The following is a 20322-nucleotide window of genomic DNA, read 5'->3' as shown; positions in this document are numbered from 1 at the left end:
GTAATACTACGGATTTTATAGGCCGATACTCGACCGAGTATGGCCTACTCGGTCGAGTAAAGTGTGTTGGTATTCTGTTTGGCTTCTGCCTAGGAATACTCGGCCGAGTATGAGTAATACTCGACCGAGTAGAGGGTACTCGGCCGACTATACTCGACACTCGACCGAGTATCCGGTCTGACGGGTAATATTTCAGCGGTTGATTTGGAGATGATTAGGGTTATATTAAAACGTAAATCAGTTTCTAATTACACTGTTCCACAACATATCACTCAACGACGCTCTAATCTTCTCCAAATCTCTCCCTATGGTGTAGATCGTTCGTGAGTCTAGTTCATCTTTCCTTGTGTCGATTGTGTCGGTAAGCCTCTAATTTCGTAAGTTTCATTAATTGGTCTTTTAGGGTTTTGCCCTAATTTGTGATTTGGGGGAAAGGGATTTTGTGCGATGTGGGAATTGGAATTATATGTGATTATTGTATGTAGGTGACGGTGTCATGAGGAACTGTTATTGATTGCTTATGTGTGCTTGGATTGCGAAAAGGTAGGGTTTCCCTACTCAGTTACTGTTAATTGATTTAAGACTATGCTTGTGTTGTAATTGTTGTTATCTGTTGATCATCGGAGTATGGGTATTATGGTGACGGTGGTGTTGTGGTTGTGTTGTGACGGTTGTGGTGTTGAGACAGCTGTGATGCTGTGGTGTGTGTGATTATGGTGGAGTCACTTGCGGGAGTGGCTTCACACCCTAGTTCGCCCTTCGTGGAACCCGTCATGGGAGGGGATGTGCACATTAAGGGACAGGGATTGTTAGTCGCTCGTTGATGAGCTGGACTTGGTGGGGATGGGCTGCGGTCACCCACTGGCGGAGTGGATTACCTGTTGCGATGGGTAATCTGGCAGGGCTACACACTTCGGTGTGTAGTCGGTTACTATCGAGGATGATCGGTCGGTTACATTGTTTGTTTGTCTTACATTGATTTAATGGTACTGACCCCGTTGTCGTTGTTTTGTAAAACCTGCGGTGATCCATTCGGGGATGGTGAGCAGACTTGACAGGTATTGCATTTGGTGAGCTTGGGCAGTCATGGGGAAGTCGTCATCACCAGTTGTAGTATCACAGTCACGGGTCTTAGCTATGATTTTGTAGTTGTCCTAAGTTGTATTCACTTTATTGGTTTTGGTTTGGATTTGGATTGTTGTAAACATTAATACTTTACAGTACTTCTAATAAATGTGTTTAGGACGGACGCTTTTGATATATACTAACCTCGGGCAACCGAGATGGTAACGGCCTTTCATGCTTGGGTAGTCCTTGTAAGGTACCTTGGTATGAGGGGGTGTTACAAAGTGGTATCAGAGCCGAAGATTCTGGCACCTAAAACTAATGAACCCAATGAACTTAGGGAGTCTAAATAAAATGAACCCGGGGAGAGTTGTTTGGAGCTACCGCAAAGACTTGGGAGACGTCCCGAAGTCGCACTATGGCCCTCACAATCTCAAGCCGGTCACCAGGGGGAATTTGTTGTGAGTCTTTTCGATGCGTGTGTGTGGTATGTGGAACTTGAATGGTTGAATCATGTGAAAGGAAGTGAGATGTGTGGAAACATGTGTAAGACATGGTGAAACTTGTTGTAATGGATTTGGTATGAAATATGTTGGCATGTTAAGTGTTTATTATGTGGCTTTCAAAAGGGTAGTGGAACATGCGTACATAATCATGATGATGTTAATGTTTGGTTGTTGGTAGTATCATGTGATTAAGGTCATGCGTCTATGCATATGAATGTCGTGTTTAATTTCCATGTGGATATGATAAAAGTTCACCCATGTACTAGTTTTTAGAAGTATTGGATCGGTATTGTTTGTTTTATGCATGTTTAAGTTGTTTTGTTAAGAAATTTTGATTTGTATACAAACCGATTTTGGAAGAGTTGTCTTAAAACTGTCATAAGTCGAGTTTTGGAAATTATATTGCTGTGATTCCAAGTTGAGGTGATAACTTGTCCTCTTACGATTCTAACGATAGGTCACACGCCCAAAATGACCAAGTAACGAGTGAGATATGACTGTTTTATGAAAACTGGACGGTGTTGAGAACTGCGCCGATACTCGACCGAGTAGTCCCTACTCGGCCGAGTATCTTTTATACTCGACCGAGTATTCCATATTCGGCCGAGTAATCTCTCTGTGATGATACTGTTTAGCGTCTGGAGTCGTGAACTCGGCCGAGTAGTCTCATACTCGACCGAGTAAGGTCTACTCGGCCGAGTATTCCCGATACTCGACCGAGTAATCCTTCTGCGACAATTGAGTTTGCTTCTGGAGTCGAAAACTCGACCGAGTAATATAGTTACTCGACCGAGTACCTTGTACTCGACCTAGTATGTTATGTACTCGACCGAGTAACTCATTGGGCGGCCACTTTGAGTCGGTGGCTATGTTCTTACTTTTGTTTTGAGTCGGTGGCTATGTTCTTACTTTTGTTTTGAGCCGGTGGCTATGGTTTTACATTGTTTTGAGTCGTAGGGTATATACACATGTATGTTTTGAGTCTTAACGCATTCTTTTATATGTGAGACGGTCTTGATACGTAAGTTACCGGAAGTTATGACATGGAGAATGACGGCTTATGAGGGACATGTGTTGGGTAAGGAAGACATGTGTTAATGTGGTTGTGAAGGATTGTGGAAAAATAAAAGGAAAGAATGATGAGCTAATCGAGGTAATGAGCATGTTTTGTGAGATATGATGAGTGATATAGTCGTGTGTTGAGTAGTATAAAAGTAAGTGTATATGGGCAAGGGTGATGTAAGTGTAAAGAAGCATGAGAATGAAAGATTGAGATAAGGGATACGAATAGTGGCATATTTGGATGTGTAAGGATTTATGGAGGAAGACAACTAGGATAGAGTTGCTTAAGGATATATGTAATGGAAGGTTGTTGTAAGAAGATAGGAAAGAGAGGTATATAGTGAACTTAAAGGAAGTTATGTCGCGATGTGGATTTGTAGATAGTGGCTAAGTTTGGGAAGTTGGAATATCAAGGGGTGAGCCTAGTGTGTAGTTCTTTGGACACACGGTATGAAGTGAATTTTGGTTTCTAGAGATGCGAAAGGGAGATACGACTAATTGAAGAGTAACTGTTAGTGCGTGGACTTGATGGTGACAAGGGTGAGTGTGAAGCAAGATGAGAGATGATAAATGATAAGAAGAATGATAAGATATTGATATGAATTAATGGAATTAGAGTTGTGGAGCTATGGAAAATAAACAAATGACTAAAGAGTTAGGTAGAAAGAGAAAGGAGATGACTTATTAATTGGCATTATTGAGTAAAAGGAGGGAAAGAGGGATGGAAGTAAGTTGAGAGAACGTTGACCGGAGTTAAGGAGCATGAAGGTAGGAAATTATGAAATGTACGATATCCCCACTAGAGGGTATGAGTTAATGGTTATATAAGAGAGCAGGACGACGTGTTAGCCGTGAGTTTCGAGGTATTAAGGGAATAAGAAGCTTGTGGAGTGTTGCAAGATCTGAGATTTTGGTGGAGAGTTAGGTAGCGATATGATAAAGGATAGAATTGGGAATAATGTTGAGGTATGTTTTGTTGATGGATTGGATGTTCGTATTTGGGATGATAACCAAAGAGAGGAAACAGATTGTTATATTAAGAAGTGATAGTAAGAGAGTAGTCACATGAAAGATGTTGGTGTCATAGTAGTGTCACTAGTGGCTGAGGATGATGTTACTTTAGGGAGGTTAGTTGTTCTAATAAGGTTGATTTTGTGGAGGTGGTTAGTATGTTTGGTTGTGAGGAAGTATAAGATGTGGATATACGAGGTGTTCGCTGGAAGTTGGGTACTGATGTTATGGCTACATTTGCCGGAGGGGTGATAATTGTGTGTAAGAGAAGATATGTTAGGAAGGGCACCTGAGTTAAGTCCGGATAAGAGATATTCATTGTCAAGTGGTAACTTACGTGATCAGGATTGACTAGTTATATTCGATTATGGGTCCATGAGGTGTGTAAAACTTTGTGTGAGGTCCTGGCCTCACGAGTAATGGTGTGGCATGATAGCTACGAGTCGTTATTGTAGGGTAATATTCGTATAAAACCCCTTAAAATTAAGGACTATAACGTAATTTATCATGTGATTAATGGTCATAAACGAAAAACAAGAGAAACGATAGAAGAATAAGAATCAACCTCGGGTCCTGTGCAAATCGGCCTAAGAACAGAAATCAACGTAGATTTCCTCCTAATTGTTGCACCCAAGATTGTCTGAGACTATGCCCCTTGTGCTAGAAATTGCTCTCTGATTGCCTTGCAATATTGAGAGAGCTTTTGTGAGGTTTTTAATGTGAGATCTAGAATTTCAGAGAAAAATACTCCAAAACCCTAATTTTTCTTCAAATGAGAATAATTAGGTCAAAAGGAGAGAAGGACTCTCCTTTTGTTTCACTCGGTCGACCGACCGGTTTCATAGGGAGGGAGTGGGCTTTCCACTTTCTCCTTATTTAACTCGTGGTCCGACTCGTTCTGCTAAATGTATATGACGGGTTTTTATTATAAATCGTCATTCCTTATCGGATATTAAAATATCGACTAGTAACATGAATCAGTCGACATGTTAATACTTGTCCGACAATGACAATATTGTATAATTAATCAATTCAATATACATTAATTAAATATAACCGTTTATATTCAATTTACGAATTAACCGCTTAATTCACCTTAGCCAGTATTATTTAATCCGTATTAAATAAATATCTCAACATCGCGTTTGACTAATTATTAGTCAATAAGTCCGACTAACCGCTTAGTCATATTAGGCATCAATATGACTGTATTTTCATACCGTCACATCTCTCAAACGTATCCTATAGGTGTGACTTTTAGGGACCAGTTGATCACCGCCATCTGTATGACAATAACGTCAAACTTATCTAGCAAGCCAACCGTTATTGATAAACGTGGACCAACTGATAATAATACAAAAGTATACCCTTTAATCCTTTTAGAGATTTATATGTTATTGCACTAACTGTGGAGGACACCAGCCCCAACAAGCTCCCACTTGTCCGTACAAGTGTACATGCAATAACGTTATCCGCACTAACTGGAGGACACCGGTTCCAACAAACTCCCACTTGTTCGTACAAGTGTATGTGCGATAACCGATTCTCATATCCATTTAAAATTTCTCCCACTCAATGTAAAACAATTTGCAGATCTGTATCCACAAAGGTCGTATGTTACAATCGATCTGTATCAAGAGTGGTTTCCCCGACTAGAGAGTAACTTAATTGATAAAACGAATCCGTATTCGAGCATGGCCATGCATTTCAGTTACAGCTCCTCGAGTGGCCCTGAGAAATATCGAGTACCTGATAAAGGCTGAATATTTCCTTCAACTCGACTCCTGCCGATCTAAGCACAACATGAAATGACCTAGAAACAATCTACTTGGCCCCCTGTTACGGATGACCGTGAGAAAGAAACCAAAGTCACCCAAAATCTGCCTTAATCTCAAGAGACAGTCGATAGTAAAAAGAATCGACTCTTAGGATCACCATGGAGGTCCTATCCACGACCTGGCACCAAATGTTATAAAACATTTAGGACTCCACGTCGTTGTCACAATTGTGTCCTACGAGATATCCGTATAACTCGCCTCTCGTGATTGGTCGACAACCGTTTGACTTATGGCTCGTTGAACCCACCATCAACCAACGTCACAAAATAATTGCCAGAGTTATCAGCTCACTTGGGCAATTAAGGACCAAAAATATAATGTTTGTTCAGTTCACTTTGTGGTGTTCAAAATTGTCGTACAACTCCACATGAAAAACAAAATATATAAATATCAAAACGATGATGTCGTATAGAGTACACGAGAAAATGAATCTAATCCATAAAAGAGTACTACAACTCAGGAACACGTTTAATTCCCATGGAAATAACATGCCCTTCATGCTTATCTTGTCGTAATGGTTTAGTGAGAGGATCTGCTATATTATCATCTGTAGCAATCTTTTCTATCACTACCTCCTTTTGCTCCACGTAATCTCGGATTAGATGAGCTTTCCGTTGTACATGTCTAGACTTGTTGCTAGACTTAGGCTCCTTAGCCTGGAAGATGGCACCTCTATTGTCGCAATAGATGGTGATCGGGTCATTCGAACTAGGCACTACAGATAGTCCTTGTAAGAATTGACGCATCCATATCGCTTCCTTTGCGGCTTCGGATGCGGCATAGTACTCGGACTCAATCGTAGAATCTGCTTTGTAACACTTTGTTTGGAACTCTTCCACTGATCGCGGCGCCATTAAGAGTAAAAACGAATCCAGATTGAGATTTTGAGTCATCTCGATCCATTTGGAAGCTAGCATCTCACAGAATCGGTTGCGCATAGCTTTTGATCGCCTCCATAAGTCAATGCCCAATGTTTAGTCCTCCGTAGGTACTTAAGAATGTTCTTGTGACCATCTAATGTGATTCACCTGGATCTTTGTTGGAATCGACTTGTCATACTCAATGCATATGCCACGTCCGGACGTGTGCATATCATGGCATACATGATAGATCCTATAGCCGAAGCATAAGGAATCCGGGTCATGCGCTCTATCTCTTCCGGTGTCTCTGGTGCCTGAGACTTGCTCAAATGCACCCCTGGAGCCATAGGAAGAAACCCCTTCTTGGAGTTAGTCATGCTGAATCTCTCTAGAATCTTGTCTATGTAAGACTCCTGACTGAGAGATAACATCCGACGTGATCTATCTCGATAGATACGGATGCCCAAAATTCTTTGTGCCTCACCCAGATCTTTCATCTGGAAATGGTTCTTTAACCATACTTTTACCGAAGTTAAGAGAGTTATGTCATTCCCAATCAGGAGTATGTCATCAACATACAATATTAGGAAGACAATGTTGCTCCCACTCGACTTGATATATAGACATGGTTTCTCGACCGATCGAGTAAATCCATTTTCTTTTATCACTTGGTCAAAACGATGATTCCAACTCCGAGAAGCTTGCTTAAGTCCATAAATGGAACGCTTAAGATTGCACACTTTCTTAGGATGTACAGGATCGATGAAACCTTCGGGTTGTACCATGTACAACTCTTCCTCCAAATAACCGTTTAAGAAGGCGGTTTTCACATCCATCTGCCAAATTTCATAGTCATGAAAAGCGGCAATCGCTAAGATAATCCGAATAGAACGCAGCATGACTACGGGTGCAAAAATTTCATCGTAGTGCAAACCTGGCACTTGGGTGAAACCTTTAGCAACTAGTCGTGCTTTATAGATATCTTGTTGACCTTCCACAGAATGCTTTATCTTGTAAAGCCATTTGCATTGAAGGGGACGAACCTTAGCAGGCAAGTCAACAAGATCCCATACGTTGTTCTCATACATGGAGTCCATCTCAGATTGCATGGCCTCAAGCCATAGCTTTGAGTCGGAACTAGTCATGGCACCTTTATAGGTCGCGGGTTCACTGCTCGTCAAGAGCAGAATGTCATCTATGTCATATTCCTCGACCATACCAATGTATCTGTCCGGAGGAATAGAGACTCTTCCCGACCTCCTAGGTTCCTCAGGAATACTGACCGCAGCCGGGATTGAAGGAACTGGTTCCTCCAATGGTTGCTCGGCATTTGGTTCTGGAATCTCCGACAGCTCGAAGGTTCTATTACTCTTCGCGTTCTCGAGAAACTCCTTCTCTAAGAATGTCGCACTAGCCGCAACAAATACACGTTGTTCGGTTGGCGAATAGAAGTAATGACCAAATGTTCCTTTAGGATAACCTATAAAGTATGTCTTGACCGATCGCGGGCCGAGCTTATCCTCGTGTCTCCACTTGACATAAGCCTCGCAGCCCCAAACCCGTATAAAGGACAAGTTGGGGACCGTTCCCTTCCATAGTTCATATGGAGTCTTGTCAACAGCTTTAGACGGACTTCGGTTAAGTATTAGAGCAGCTGACAGAAGAGCATAACCCCACAATGAATCAGGCAATATAGTGTGACTCATCATGGATCGAACCATATCAAGTAGTGTTCGATTTCTCCGTTCGGACACACCATTCAACTGAGGTGTTCCAGGTGGAGTTAACTGTAAGACAATCCCACAGTCCTTAAGGTGTTGATCAAACTCGTGTGAAAGATACTCGCCACCACGGTCCGATCGTAGTGTTTTAATCTTTCTACCCATTTGTTCTCAGACCCGATTCTCGTATTCTTTGAATTTCTCAAAGGACTCACTTTTATGCTTCATCAAGTAGACATAGCCATATCTACTTAAATCGTCCGTGAAAGTGATGAAATACCTATAGCCTTCTCGTGCGGTGATTGACATAGGTCCACACACATCCATATGTATGAGTCCTAATAGGTCAGCAGCGCGCATTCCAACACCTTTGAAGGAAATTCGAGTCATCTTACCAATGAGACATGATTCACACGTGCCAAATGATTGAAAATCAAAGGCCGAGATAGCTCCATTCTGTATGAGCTGTTTAACGCGTTTCTCATTAATGTGTCCCATACGGCAGTGCCATAAATAAGTTTGATCTTTGTCACCAACCTTTAACTTCTTATTCATTACGTGCAATATTTCGGTGGTCTGATCTAAAACATAAATTCCATTCATGGAGACTACCTTGCCATAAATCATATCGTGTAATGAGAAAATGCAGCTATTATTCTCTATTACAAATGAAAAACCAAGTTTGTCAAGTGCAGAAACTGAAATAATGTTTTTAGATAAACTGGGTACATAATAGCAGTTATATAAAAATAACTCAAATCCGCTAGGAAGCTGGATCACATATGTTCCCCTCGAGACGGCAGCCACTTGTGCTCCATTCCCGACACGCAGGTCCACCTCACCCTTTACGAGGGGTTCGATGTTTCGGAGGCCCTGCACATGATTGCACAGATGAGAACCACAACCAGTATCTAGTACCCAAGTTCCGTAACTTGCGTGGTTAATCTCAATCATATGAATAAAAGAAGAAGAAGTAGACATACCAACAGGAGTAACGCGACCTGCTTTTATGTCCTCACGGTATACAGGACATGTACGCCTCCAATGCCCAGTCTTGTGGCAGTGATGGCATTCCATGTTACCGTCCTTGCTCTTTGTCGCGCCTAGTGAGGTGCTCGACTCACCAGGCCCACTCTTACCTGATCCCGACTTCTTAAACTTCGGCTTACCTACTGCTAGGTCTGCCTGAGCTTTGCCCTTACCCTTGCCCTTGTTTGACACAACGAGAACATCTTGTTTTAGGCTCCCACTAAACTTCATGTCCTTCTCGGTCTGTACGAGAAGGGAGTGTAGTGCATGAGGACTTTTCTTCAAATCATTCATATAGTAATTGGCTCTAAAGAGCGCAAAACCATCGTGGAGTGAGTGAAGCATGCGGTCAATCACGATGTTCTCGCTGATCTTACAATCAAGTGCCTCCAGTTTCTCGACATTCTCAATCATGCTGAGAATGTGTGGGCTAACCGGTTGGCCCTTCTGGAGTTTCGCCTCAAAGAAGCGACAGGTATGCTCATAGGTCACGATTCTCGGTGATTTTGAGAATTCCTTAGTGAGCGTGGTGAAAATCTTGTTTGCACCTTGGGCTATGAAGCGTTTCTGCAAATTGGATTCCATTGCAAAAATGAGTACGTTCTTTATCGCACCCGCTTCTATGACGAAATCGCTATACGTGGCGATCTCGTTAGCTCCAGCCGTGGGGCCTGGGTTTGGCCGGGATGGGCTCGTCAGATATTTGAGCTTCCCGTCGCAATGGCAGCATTCCGTAATGCCGCCTCCCGATCCGCGAAGTTTGATCCATCATTCTTCGATCGAGTAGACCGATTCATCCGATTCATGAAGATCCGGCCGGACTCACGGTCCAATGTGGCACTTGGCATTGGGTCGTCCGTACGGCCAGCCATTATGTTATTAGCAGTTTAAATGATCGTGTTCTACACTGAAAAAGAAAGAAAAACAAAATGAAATAAGCAACTCATCGAGGTGATATAAGTCTATTTAAAATTCATTTTAACGTGTAGACTCATTGCACTTGTATAATCGATCTACCTCAAGAATTATACAAATGATCCCAAGACTCAATTTCCGTAAATTGATAAGCCAACTGTTTGGCTAGTTCTACCGTTAGAACTCTTGGTCGATAGATTTCCGTAAATCCTATCTTTAGTCCACCATAATCACAGGATCGTACGAGTGACCATAGTGTTGAGATAAAATAGGTCAATCAGTTCCAACTTACCCGACGTAGAAGGGGTCATATTATGCCTACCGACGAAGAAGGGATTCATTGGAGTTTGACCTATAAAGACTATTCTCAATTTTTGGTTATACGAGGAAGATCCCATCAACTTAGTTTTAATTCATTTAAAGTGAACGAAAATCTAGCATTACGTGAATGAATTAACTTAGGTGATGGCTTATTAAGTCCGTGTGACATCTGTATGTCATAGAAAACTAACGCGCAACCTCTATATGAGTCAGTTTTCATGCAAATATTAGGTGGTTTGGTTTTAGGCGGAAAATGATGCAAACTATCGTTACGATGAAAAACATAAAAAAATAAAACGTAAATAAAGGTCCTAGTGTGGCCTATCCTAGCAAGATAAACATAATACAACTTTGGAATCCACCGTTGGACCCGAGAAGCTTGTCTTGATGTTCCATCTTGATCCATGCAGCGGGAGTGAGCATCCGATCTCCATCTTTGGTCTTCTCAAAATTACAATTTAAAATTTACAAAATATAAACCTATTTACATTCTAAATTAAAACTGTAATTACAAGGAAAAAAACAAAACGGAGATGCGAGATCTCAAAATACAACCAAGACCGTGTTCCATCATTACGGTAACACGTTCTACTAAGGCCACACTAAGTTACAACCGTTTGTAAAATTAAATACGTAATAAAAACATTCATGGCATTCAAAAACAACGATAAATAAAAATGCATCAACTAAAATAAAATTTATTCGTGACATAATTCCGTAATTATGTTAAATTTATCCAACCACCTTTTAACGATTAAATTATGTGACAAAACCGCTTTTATCAACTTAATTTTAATCCATAACAATTCGTTACTTTAAACCGCTTTAAAATAACTAAATGGTACGTGTGTGAACCGTTTCACAATCAAGCGAGTGTACAAAATCCGTATTATGTACATATTTGGCCGAAAAAAAAAATAAAACACGAAATTTTTTTTTTTTTTTTTCAGCGCTGCCAGAACAAAAAGGCTCGATCGAAGAACAAAAATGCTCAATCGACTGATACTGCCAGTCGATCGAGTGGTTTGCCAAACAGAAAGTGCTCGATCGACTGATCTCGTGGTCGATCGAGGACTTTTATTAGCAACGCTGTTCGATCGAGTACGAGGACTTCTCGATCGAACAGTTAGGGTTTAAAAAAAAAACGAAACATTAAAACCCTCGTTGAAATCGATTTGACAAAACAAAACCAATTGTAATTTAGACCTAATTCGTATAAAAATAAATCTACAATTGACAAAGCCTTGACATATTGCTATAATGACCGTTTAAAATAACAATATGCAAAACAAATCGAAAACAAAAACCAATCGATCGAGACACTAAAGTCCTCGATCGACTGATCAGCCGTGTACAACATGGCACGGTTTTCAAGGCAGAAAAATCGATTCAAATCGTTTTATGAAAATCACGATGAAAAATTTACGTGGCCTCGCTCTGATACCACTTGTAGGGTAATATCCGTATAAAACCCCTTAAAATTAAGGACTATAACGTAATTTATCATGTGATTAATGGTCATAAACGAAAAACAAGAGAAACGATAAAAGAATAAGAATCAACCTCGGGTCCTGTGCAAATCGGCCTAAGAACAGAAATCAACGTAGATTTCCTCCTAATTGTTCCACCCAAGATTGTCTGAGACTATGCCCCTTGTGCTAGAAATTGCTCTCTGATTGCCTTGCAATATTGAGAGAGCTTTTGTGAGGTTTTTGATGTGAGATCTAGAATTTCAGAGAAAAATACTCCAAAACCCTAATTTTTCTTCAAATGAGAATAATTAGGTCAAAAGGAGAGAAGGACTCTCCTTTTGTGTCACTCGGTCGACCGACCGGTTGCATAGGGAGGGAGTGGGCTTTCCACTTTTTCCTTATTTAACTCGTGGTCCGACTCGTTTTGCTAAATGTATATGACGGGTTTTTATTATAAATCGTCATTCGTTATCGGATATTAAAATATCGACTAGTAACATGAATCAGTCGACATGTTAATACTTGTCCGACAATGACAATATTGTATAATTAATCAATTCAATATACATTAATTAAATATAACCGTTTATATTCAATTTACGAATTAACCGCTTAATTCACCTTAGCCAGTATTATTTAATCCGTATTAAATAAATATCTCAACATCGCGTTTGACTAATTATTAGTCAATAACTCCGACTAACCGCTTAGTCATATTAGGCATCAATATGACTGTATTTTCATACCATCACATCTCTCAAACGTATCCTATAGGTGTGACTTTTAGGGACCAGTTGATCACCGCTATCTGTATGACAATAACGTCAAACTTATCTAGCAAGCCAACCGTTATTGATAAACGTGGACCAACTGATAATAATACAAAAGTATACCCTTTAATCCTTTTAGAGATTTATATGTTATTGCACTAACTGTGGAGGACACCAGCCCCAACAAGCTCCCACTTGTCCGTACAAGTGTACGTGCAATAACGTTATCCGCACTAACTGGAGGACACCGGTTCCAACAGTTATATGTATGTTCCGCGTCATATGTCATACTTATATGGGTATGTATGATATATGTAAGTGATGGTATGAGGTTCCGGCCTCAAGAGTCATAGTATGGATGGTATTCTTAAGGTTATTATCTGTTATTCCGTGTAATATGTTGCGTTGTGATCTAATATAGCGGTTTTGATAAAGCCTTCTGGTCGAGGAAGTGGTACTCAGTCAGTGGTATGAGATTTTAAAAGGTTGTGATGCCTATCGATATGGTCGTTGTGCCTCAAGTGGCGATCTGAGCACGGTAATCCGTGTGGTGATACGAGTATTTTCGTGGTGACATAGATTGTTGTTTATTTACTGCTAGTACCTGTCAGTGTCGGTCGGGGCATATAGACCGTTGTTTTGTTTCCCTATGTTTCTTACCAGTGTCGGTATGGGTATGGTTCTAATGGTCTTTATAGAGTATGATATGAAAGAGAGTTGGGTATGGTTCTGTTGTTGTCATGATATAGTAATAATCTGTTAATAGGACACAGTTGTGAGAGGTTGTGGAGTACTTTTGATCTTGTTTTAGATGAGGCATTGGTGAACATAGTTGTGGTAAGAGAATTGTGGAGCATGTGTAATATGGAACTGGAACTACAGGTTGTTTAACACCTTTTCTTGGGACAGTGAGTACGGAGTTTTGGGACAGTGAGTACGGAGTTTTGGGACTTAGCATCATGTCAAGTTAAGGGTGAGTTTTGTGGTAATAAAAGAGATGAACTTGAGAAGTTAAGGTGAATATGTGTAACAATTGTGGATTGTGAGCTAAGATCGTGGAGATGAGTGTATATGTATATAGAAGTATGTCTTTTTGCCGTAATGTAGAAGATATGGAGTAGTTGCTATACTGAGGATTTTATGATGTATGTTATGTGAGTACAAACAATTGGAGGCACGAGAGCTGCTAGTGTAAGAGAACCTTGGATATAGGAGTAGATGTAGTAGGCGTCGAGGCTATAGGCGGATATCGTTGACATGCGGTCGTGATGAGGATAATGAGAAGATATATAGTTAGGGATCTAGTATTAGTGAGTTACGAGGACGTAACATTTATCTTAAGAGGGGTAGGATGCGATAAAAGAGATTTTAATGGTTGTGCATATGGTATTATAATTGGAAGTAGAGTGTTGGTGTAGCATAAAGGACGGATATTTGTTTTGATTGATTTTATTAAAGGTCATGACCGTGCTTGTAGTAGTTCGATGTTTAGGAATGGGAGAATATTTCTATAGTGTTGACAGTTGGATGATGATGTTATGAGTGTGAGTAAACTTCGAGGACGAAGTTCCTTTTAAGGGTGGTAGAATGTAACATTCCGTTTCGATGGTTGATCTTGTTTTGTGGACTGTATTGGTATTGAGTTGCTAGTGAGTGTTATGGAAGTGAGACAAGGTTGGCAACGTTATATTGTGGTTATTCGATAATATTATGGAGTCAATATCGAGAGGATATGTTAACTAGTAAGCGTGGTTGGTGGAGTTATGTTAGGTGTCCTTGTTTTATAGGTTGAGTTGGAACTTCGGGGACGAAGTTCTTTTTAAGGGGGGAAGACTGTAATACTACGGATTTTATAGGCCGGTACTCGACCGAGTATGGCCTACTCGGTCGAGTAAAGTGTGTTGGTATTCTGTTTGGCTTCTGCCTAGGAATACTCGGCCGAGTATGAGTAATACTCGACCGAGTAGAGGGTACTCGGCCGAGTATACTCGACACTCGACCGAGTATCCGGTCTGACGGGTAATATTTCAGCGGTTTGATTTGGAGATGATTAGGGTTATATTAAAACGTAAATCAGTTTCTAATTACACTGTTCCACAACATATCACTCAACGACGCTCTAATCTTCTCCAAATCTCTCCCTATGGTGTGGATCGTTCGTGAGTCTAGTTCATCTTTCCTTGTGTCGATTGTGTCGGTAAGCCTCTAATTTCGTAAGTTTCATTAATTGGTCTTTTAGGGTTTTGCCCTAATTTGTGATTTGGGGGAAAGGGATTTTGTGCGATGTGGTAATTGGAATTATATGTGATTATTATATGTAGGTGACGGTGTCATGAGGAACTGCTATTGATTGCTTATGTGTGCTTGGATTGCGAAAAGGTAGGGTTTCCCTACTCAGTTATTGTTAATTGATTTAAGACTGTGCTTGTGTTGTAATTGTTGTTATCTGTTGATCATCGGAGTATGGGTGTTATGGTGACGGTGGTGTTGTGGTTGTGTTGTGACGGTTGTGGTGTTGAGACAGCTGTGATGCTGTGGTGTGTGTGATTGTGGTGGAGTCACTTGCGGGAGTGGCTTCACACCCTAGTTCGCCCTCCGTGGAACCCGTCACGGGAGGGGATGTGCACATTAAGGGACAGGGATTGTTAGTCGCTCGTTGATGAGCTGGACTTGGTGGGGATGGGCTGCGGTCACCCATCAAGGAGTGGATTACCTGTTGCGATGGGTAATCTGGCAGGGCTACACACTTCGGTGTGTAGTCGGTTACTATGGAGGATGATCGGTCGGTTACATTGTTTGTTTGTCTTACATTGATTGAATGGTACTGACCCCGTTGTCGTTTTTTTGTAAAACCTGCGGTGATCCATTCGGGGATGGTGAGCAGACTTGACAGGTATTGCATTTGGTGAGCTTGGGCAGTCATGGGGAAGTCGTCATCACCAGTTGTAGTATCACAGTCACGAGTCTTAGCTATGATTTTGTAGTTGTCCTAAGTTGTATTCACTTTATTGGTTTTTGTTTGGATTTGGATTGTTGTAAACATTAATACTTTACAGTACTTCTAATAAATGTGTTTAGGACGGACGCTTTTGATATATACTAACCTCGGGCAACCGAGATGGTAACGGCCTTTCATGCTTGGGTAGTCCTGGTAAGGTACCTTGGTATGAGGGGGTGTTACACCCGCAATTTGAACTTTCCCAGCTCTCACGTCCTATGGTCAGGACGCGCGGATTATGCCTGGGGATGCTCGGATCCTCTTCAGCTCCCACGAGCTCAGGTCTACTCATGGGGATTCCTTTTCCCATGTAATTCTTTCTTCCTTTCCTTTGTTAAATGTTGTGGGTTGCACCACAAAGGCTTGGTTAGCCTAGGCATTTGCCATGCCCACACTTGGTCAAACACTACACATCAAAACACGTTAAAATACCTCCCTCACTTGCTCTCATGTCAAAAATCTTGATCAAAGCACAAAAATGCAAATCCAAAAATGACAAAGATGTAATAAAGGAAATGAAATGGTAGTTAAGGGTTAGAATATTTACAAATGGTGGTTTAGGGAGGACTCCACCAAACTCTCATTCTGGATGAGATGTTAAGGGGGCAAAGCTAAGGTGTTGTTGATGCTGCTCAACACCTTGTAGAAGTAGTCGAAGGCTTGCTCATTTTCATGATAAAGATCTTGCATAGATCTTTGTGCATTGTTTTCTTCATTGTTATATTTCGAGTCAAAGTGATGACAAGGACCCTCAAAGCCTTGGTCTAAGGTCATAGAATTTCCAATATAAGGATTGACTAATCCTTCAAATTCATTGTCCCATAGACCACAAACTTCACTAGCTTGTTCTCCAATGATGTCATGAGTTGACAAGAGCAACTCTTCCTTCTTGTTGTCATGGCCAATGAGGCCTTCTTCATTACTTGTCATGATGGGTGAGCTATTCAAGCTCTCATTGTAGTTGTTGAAAATTCTTTGCTCTCCGAATAGAGCTACTTGAAGGTCATCCACTTTTTTCTTCCATATGGGTGGGGTTTCTTCACCCATGGATTGATCTTTGCATAGAGATTCTAAATTCTTTCTATCACATTCTCGGCTATAGTGATCGACCATAAAGCATGGCTCATGTAGTCGGGGAACTCTCATTGTTTTGTCAAGATTGAAAGTAGTTGTCTCGTCCCCTACTTCAAGTGTGAGTTCTCCATATTTTACACCGATTACCGCTTCCGCGGTATGCAAGAAAGGTCTTCCTAAAATGATAGGAATGTTGTAATCCTCCTCCATGTCTACAATGACAAAGTCTACCGGGATGAAGAATTTGCCAATTCTCACGGGCACATCCTCCTATACCTCTAGAGGTATCTTTGTTGATCGATCTGCCATTTGAAGAGTAATGTTGGTGCAATTGAGCTCTCCCATTTCTAGCCTTTTACATACCGAGTATGGCATGACACTTACACTTGCTCCAAGGTCACATAATTCTTTGTTGATTGTAGTGTTGGTAGATACCCAGTATCTGCACCTTCCAAAAACCACCCGATGATGATCGGACTGTAACGTGTTTTTGATATGCGTGCATGGATTGGCTATACATGAGACGGTTTAATGCACTACTCGGATATGAAAAATAATTTCATAAATGGTTTTCTAACTTCATTTGCATTAAAATAACACTATCTAGAGTTAAAACCGTCTTCAGGCCCAAAACCGACTCAGAAACCCGCAACTCGAGTCAACCTGAGTCAACCCGAGTCAACCCAAATCCCGAATGTCAAAAATAATGCCATGAATGTCTTTGTCATGTCATTTCCATTAAAATGACCCTAATTAGAGTCAAAACTGACACCGGGCCAAAAATCGACTCCAAATTCAAATCCCGACTCACACGGGTCAAACCCGAGTCAAGCACACAAAACACCTACCTCAAGTAACACCCAAAATCTTCTTATTAGGTGCCCATATTGTTACACGACATCATGGTATAAACCACAAATCAAAACAACCAAATAATAGATAGAGCAAAGGCCACGTCCAAACTGAAAGGGACAATACACCCACTTGTATCTCAAGTTAGCTCGCGCCTCTTTAGGGTGTCTGCTTAGCCTCTAAGCAAACACAACCGACCTACCTCCCCATATTTCTCTATAAATACCACCCTTCACACACCAAAAAACTCACGCGAGAGTCCGCCCCCTCCTTCTCCCTTAAACATCTAGACCCGACTTCCTAAGTCACAAAATCGACACATGTTTACGACCTACTGATCGTAAACACAAGCCTTACACATTTTGTTTGGTGCCGTCGCCGTGCATTCGACCGACCCATTTGACCAACTCAATTCATCAATCAACATGTTTTAATTAACATATTTTCAACATATTTTCAAAACTAAATCCTTTTTTAAGGCACCTTTTTAAACTTCTTTGATCGCGATTAGTCACAACGAGAAAACCGTCTCTAAAGTTGTCTACTTCGCAAACATCAATACACGTAAGTTTGAGGGTGTAAATATCTCATTTATTTCATGTCTTTACTGTTTTCATAACTTTATAAACATGAACAATGCATAACACGATTCAAACATAGGTTAGACGAGCCAAAACCGAGTTTTGGCCTGAGACAGAAGCCCCTTGCTATGCAGGGAGGCTCGCGCCTCTTGTGGGTGTCCAGGTCAGACTCAAATGTGTTTGAGTTCGTCTTTCCTTCAACACTTTCTTTTATTTTTACTTCTTTCCTTTTACGGTTTTTACCATTTTAATTCATTTTTATGACAAATATTTTGACCATTACAAAAATCATCTTTGGTTCCTTATACCATGACGGTTTATTCCGTGACTCGATGATATTATTGGTTAATTACAAATTAATGGGTATTTTAACACCCTTTTATTCTATTTACCATTTTTCTCATTTATTTACATTTGTAAATATATTAGTCATAATTCATAATCATCCTTGGTTCCTTATACCATGTCGGTTTAATCCGAGTACGATGACAAACTTGACTAATTACAAAATAAATGAACTTAACATAATTTGTTTAAATCAAACATTTTCCTTTCACTTTCGTTTCATTTCATTTTCTTCTTCGTCTTGGCCATATTATATGTCACCCTTGGTTAAAATAAATACCATGTCGATTTAATTCGCGTACGGTGATAAAATGATTAAGCACAAATATTTTACATTTTTATTTGTAAACTATGCTCTTCCAACTTGCAAATCCGACAACGAATATTACTAACATAATAGTAATTATTCCGAGTCATGAAAATCATACTTGCAAATTATTAATCACAAAAAACGGTTTTAAACAACCTTTTTAACAACCAGGAGGCACCTCTTGACTCGCCCCATGGCTCGCGCCCCAAGAGTCTGCCTATTTCCATCTTTCAAAACCTGGGCAGACCCCTTCCCTCGCCAATAGGCTCGCGCCCCAATGGGGCTGCCTGGCACTGTTCTGTCCCATTTTGGTACTTGTCTAGTACGATCCCGATTACGGTTTATCTGAATACATGACGGATCAGATTGACGAGTTTGCATTTTATACTTTATCTTTTAAACACACTTTTTCAAATGAATGGATCGTGTTAAGCATCATAATTCGAATTTGGTAAATGGATGTTTAATTTCCGTTTTCACATGCAAATCAATCTAAATCCAACTTTGACACCAATTTCTTGGTACATGGATAAACAAACCGACATAGCAAACTCTCACATGTTAGGTTAAACTTTTGGATGCGCATTCATGCATTTAAACCGTGTTATCAACTCTTGCACTTAAACAACCACGATCGATCACTAGAGGCCGCTAACGCGGGCGGGATTGGGTGTCCGATTAAAGGGCTTCCCAATACGTACCCTCACCCCTTACTCAGAGCCTTTGGATAATGGATGGCCTTATCCAGGGCGTACGAGAGTCATTTCAGGCATAAAATGATAAAAGGGGGACGAATCCTTATCTTTAGTACCTATGTCAAACCCTGCTTTGTGCTTCGTTTGACCGAGGTATAAAGGGGATTCGAACGGGTTCCAAGCATCCCACAAATGCTTGGTGGTGACTCCAAACATCTCTAATCGTTTCGAGACCTTTACAGAGATGAAACTAACCGATCTAAAGCGATCCGGTCGAAAGCATTTTTACGCCGCCGAGCGTGGCTTTCAAAAGACCGCTGCATGTCCACAGATTGGCTTGGCGTGCAGGTGGCCCGTGACTACGGACCGGCAGGCGGCATCGCGCCCGCATGCCGGCTCGTGGCCCATGTCCACAGATTGGCGACTCCGCTGGGGTTAACTAGGACACTTGTGTCTTTGTGATCCTTAGAGGTGAAACTCGAACGAGGTCGTGGTTAAAGTGCATTAATTGATATTATGGTCATAAGTCGGGTTCCTTGTCCGGGCCCACAACCTAACCTTTATCGACCAATTGGCTCATCTCGTTGGCATGAGTTTTCTCATCCCCGCGTTTCGAATCCCGATTGAGTCAAGCATACCGTTGACGATACACATTTCTGTTTCGTCAAAGGGCTTTCATTACCTCCGAGCACGATGCTAGGGCACCCTCCTTACACATTTTGTTTGGATTGGTATCCCTCTCGAAAATCGGGGTTTGATTGCTTGGTGTGTAACCCACCCTTTTAAGCCAAAACCCGTGTTAGCATTATGCATAATATAATGAACTGTGAGTGCTTATGTGTTATGTGATCATAAGTCCTTCCGTGTCATTTCAAACTTTCAAAACATCATTTCGGG

The sequence above is a fragment of the Silene latifolia genome, chromosome 4, assembly GCF_048544455.1.
Source record: "Silene latifolia isolate original U9 population chromosome 4, ASM4854445v1, whole genome shotgun sequence".
Lineage (NCBI taxonomy): Eukaryota > Viridiplantae > Streptophyta > Magnoliopsida > Caryophyllales > Caryophyllaceae > Silene > Silene latifolia.
This window is presented reverse-complemented; position numbering follows the sequence as displayed.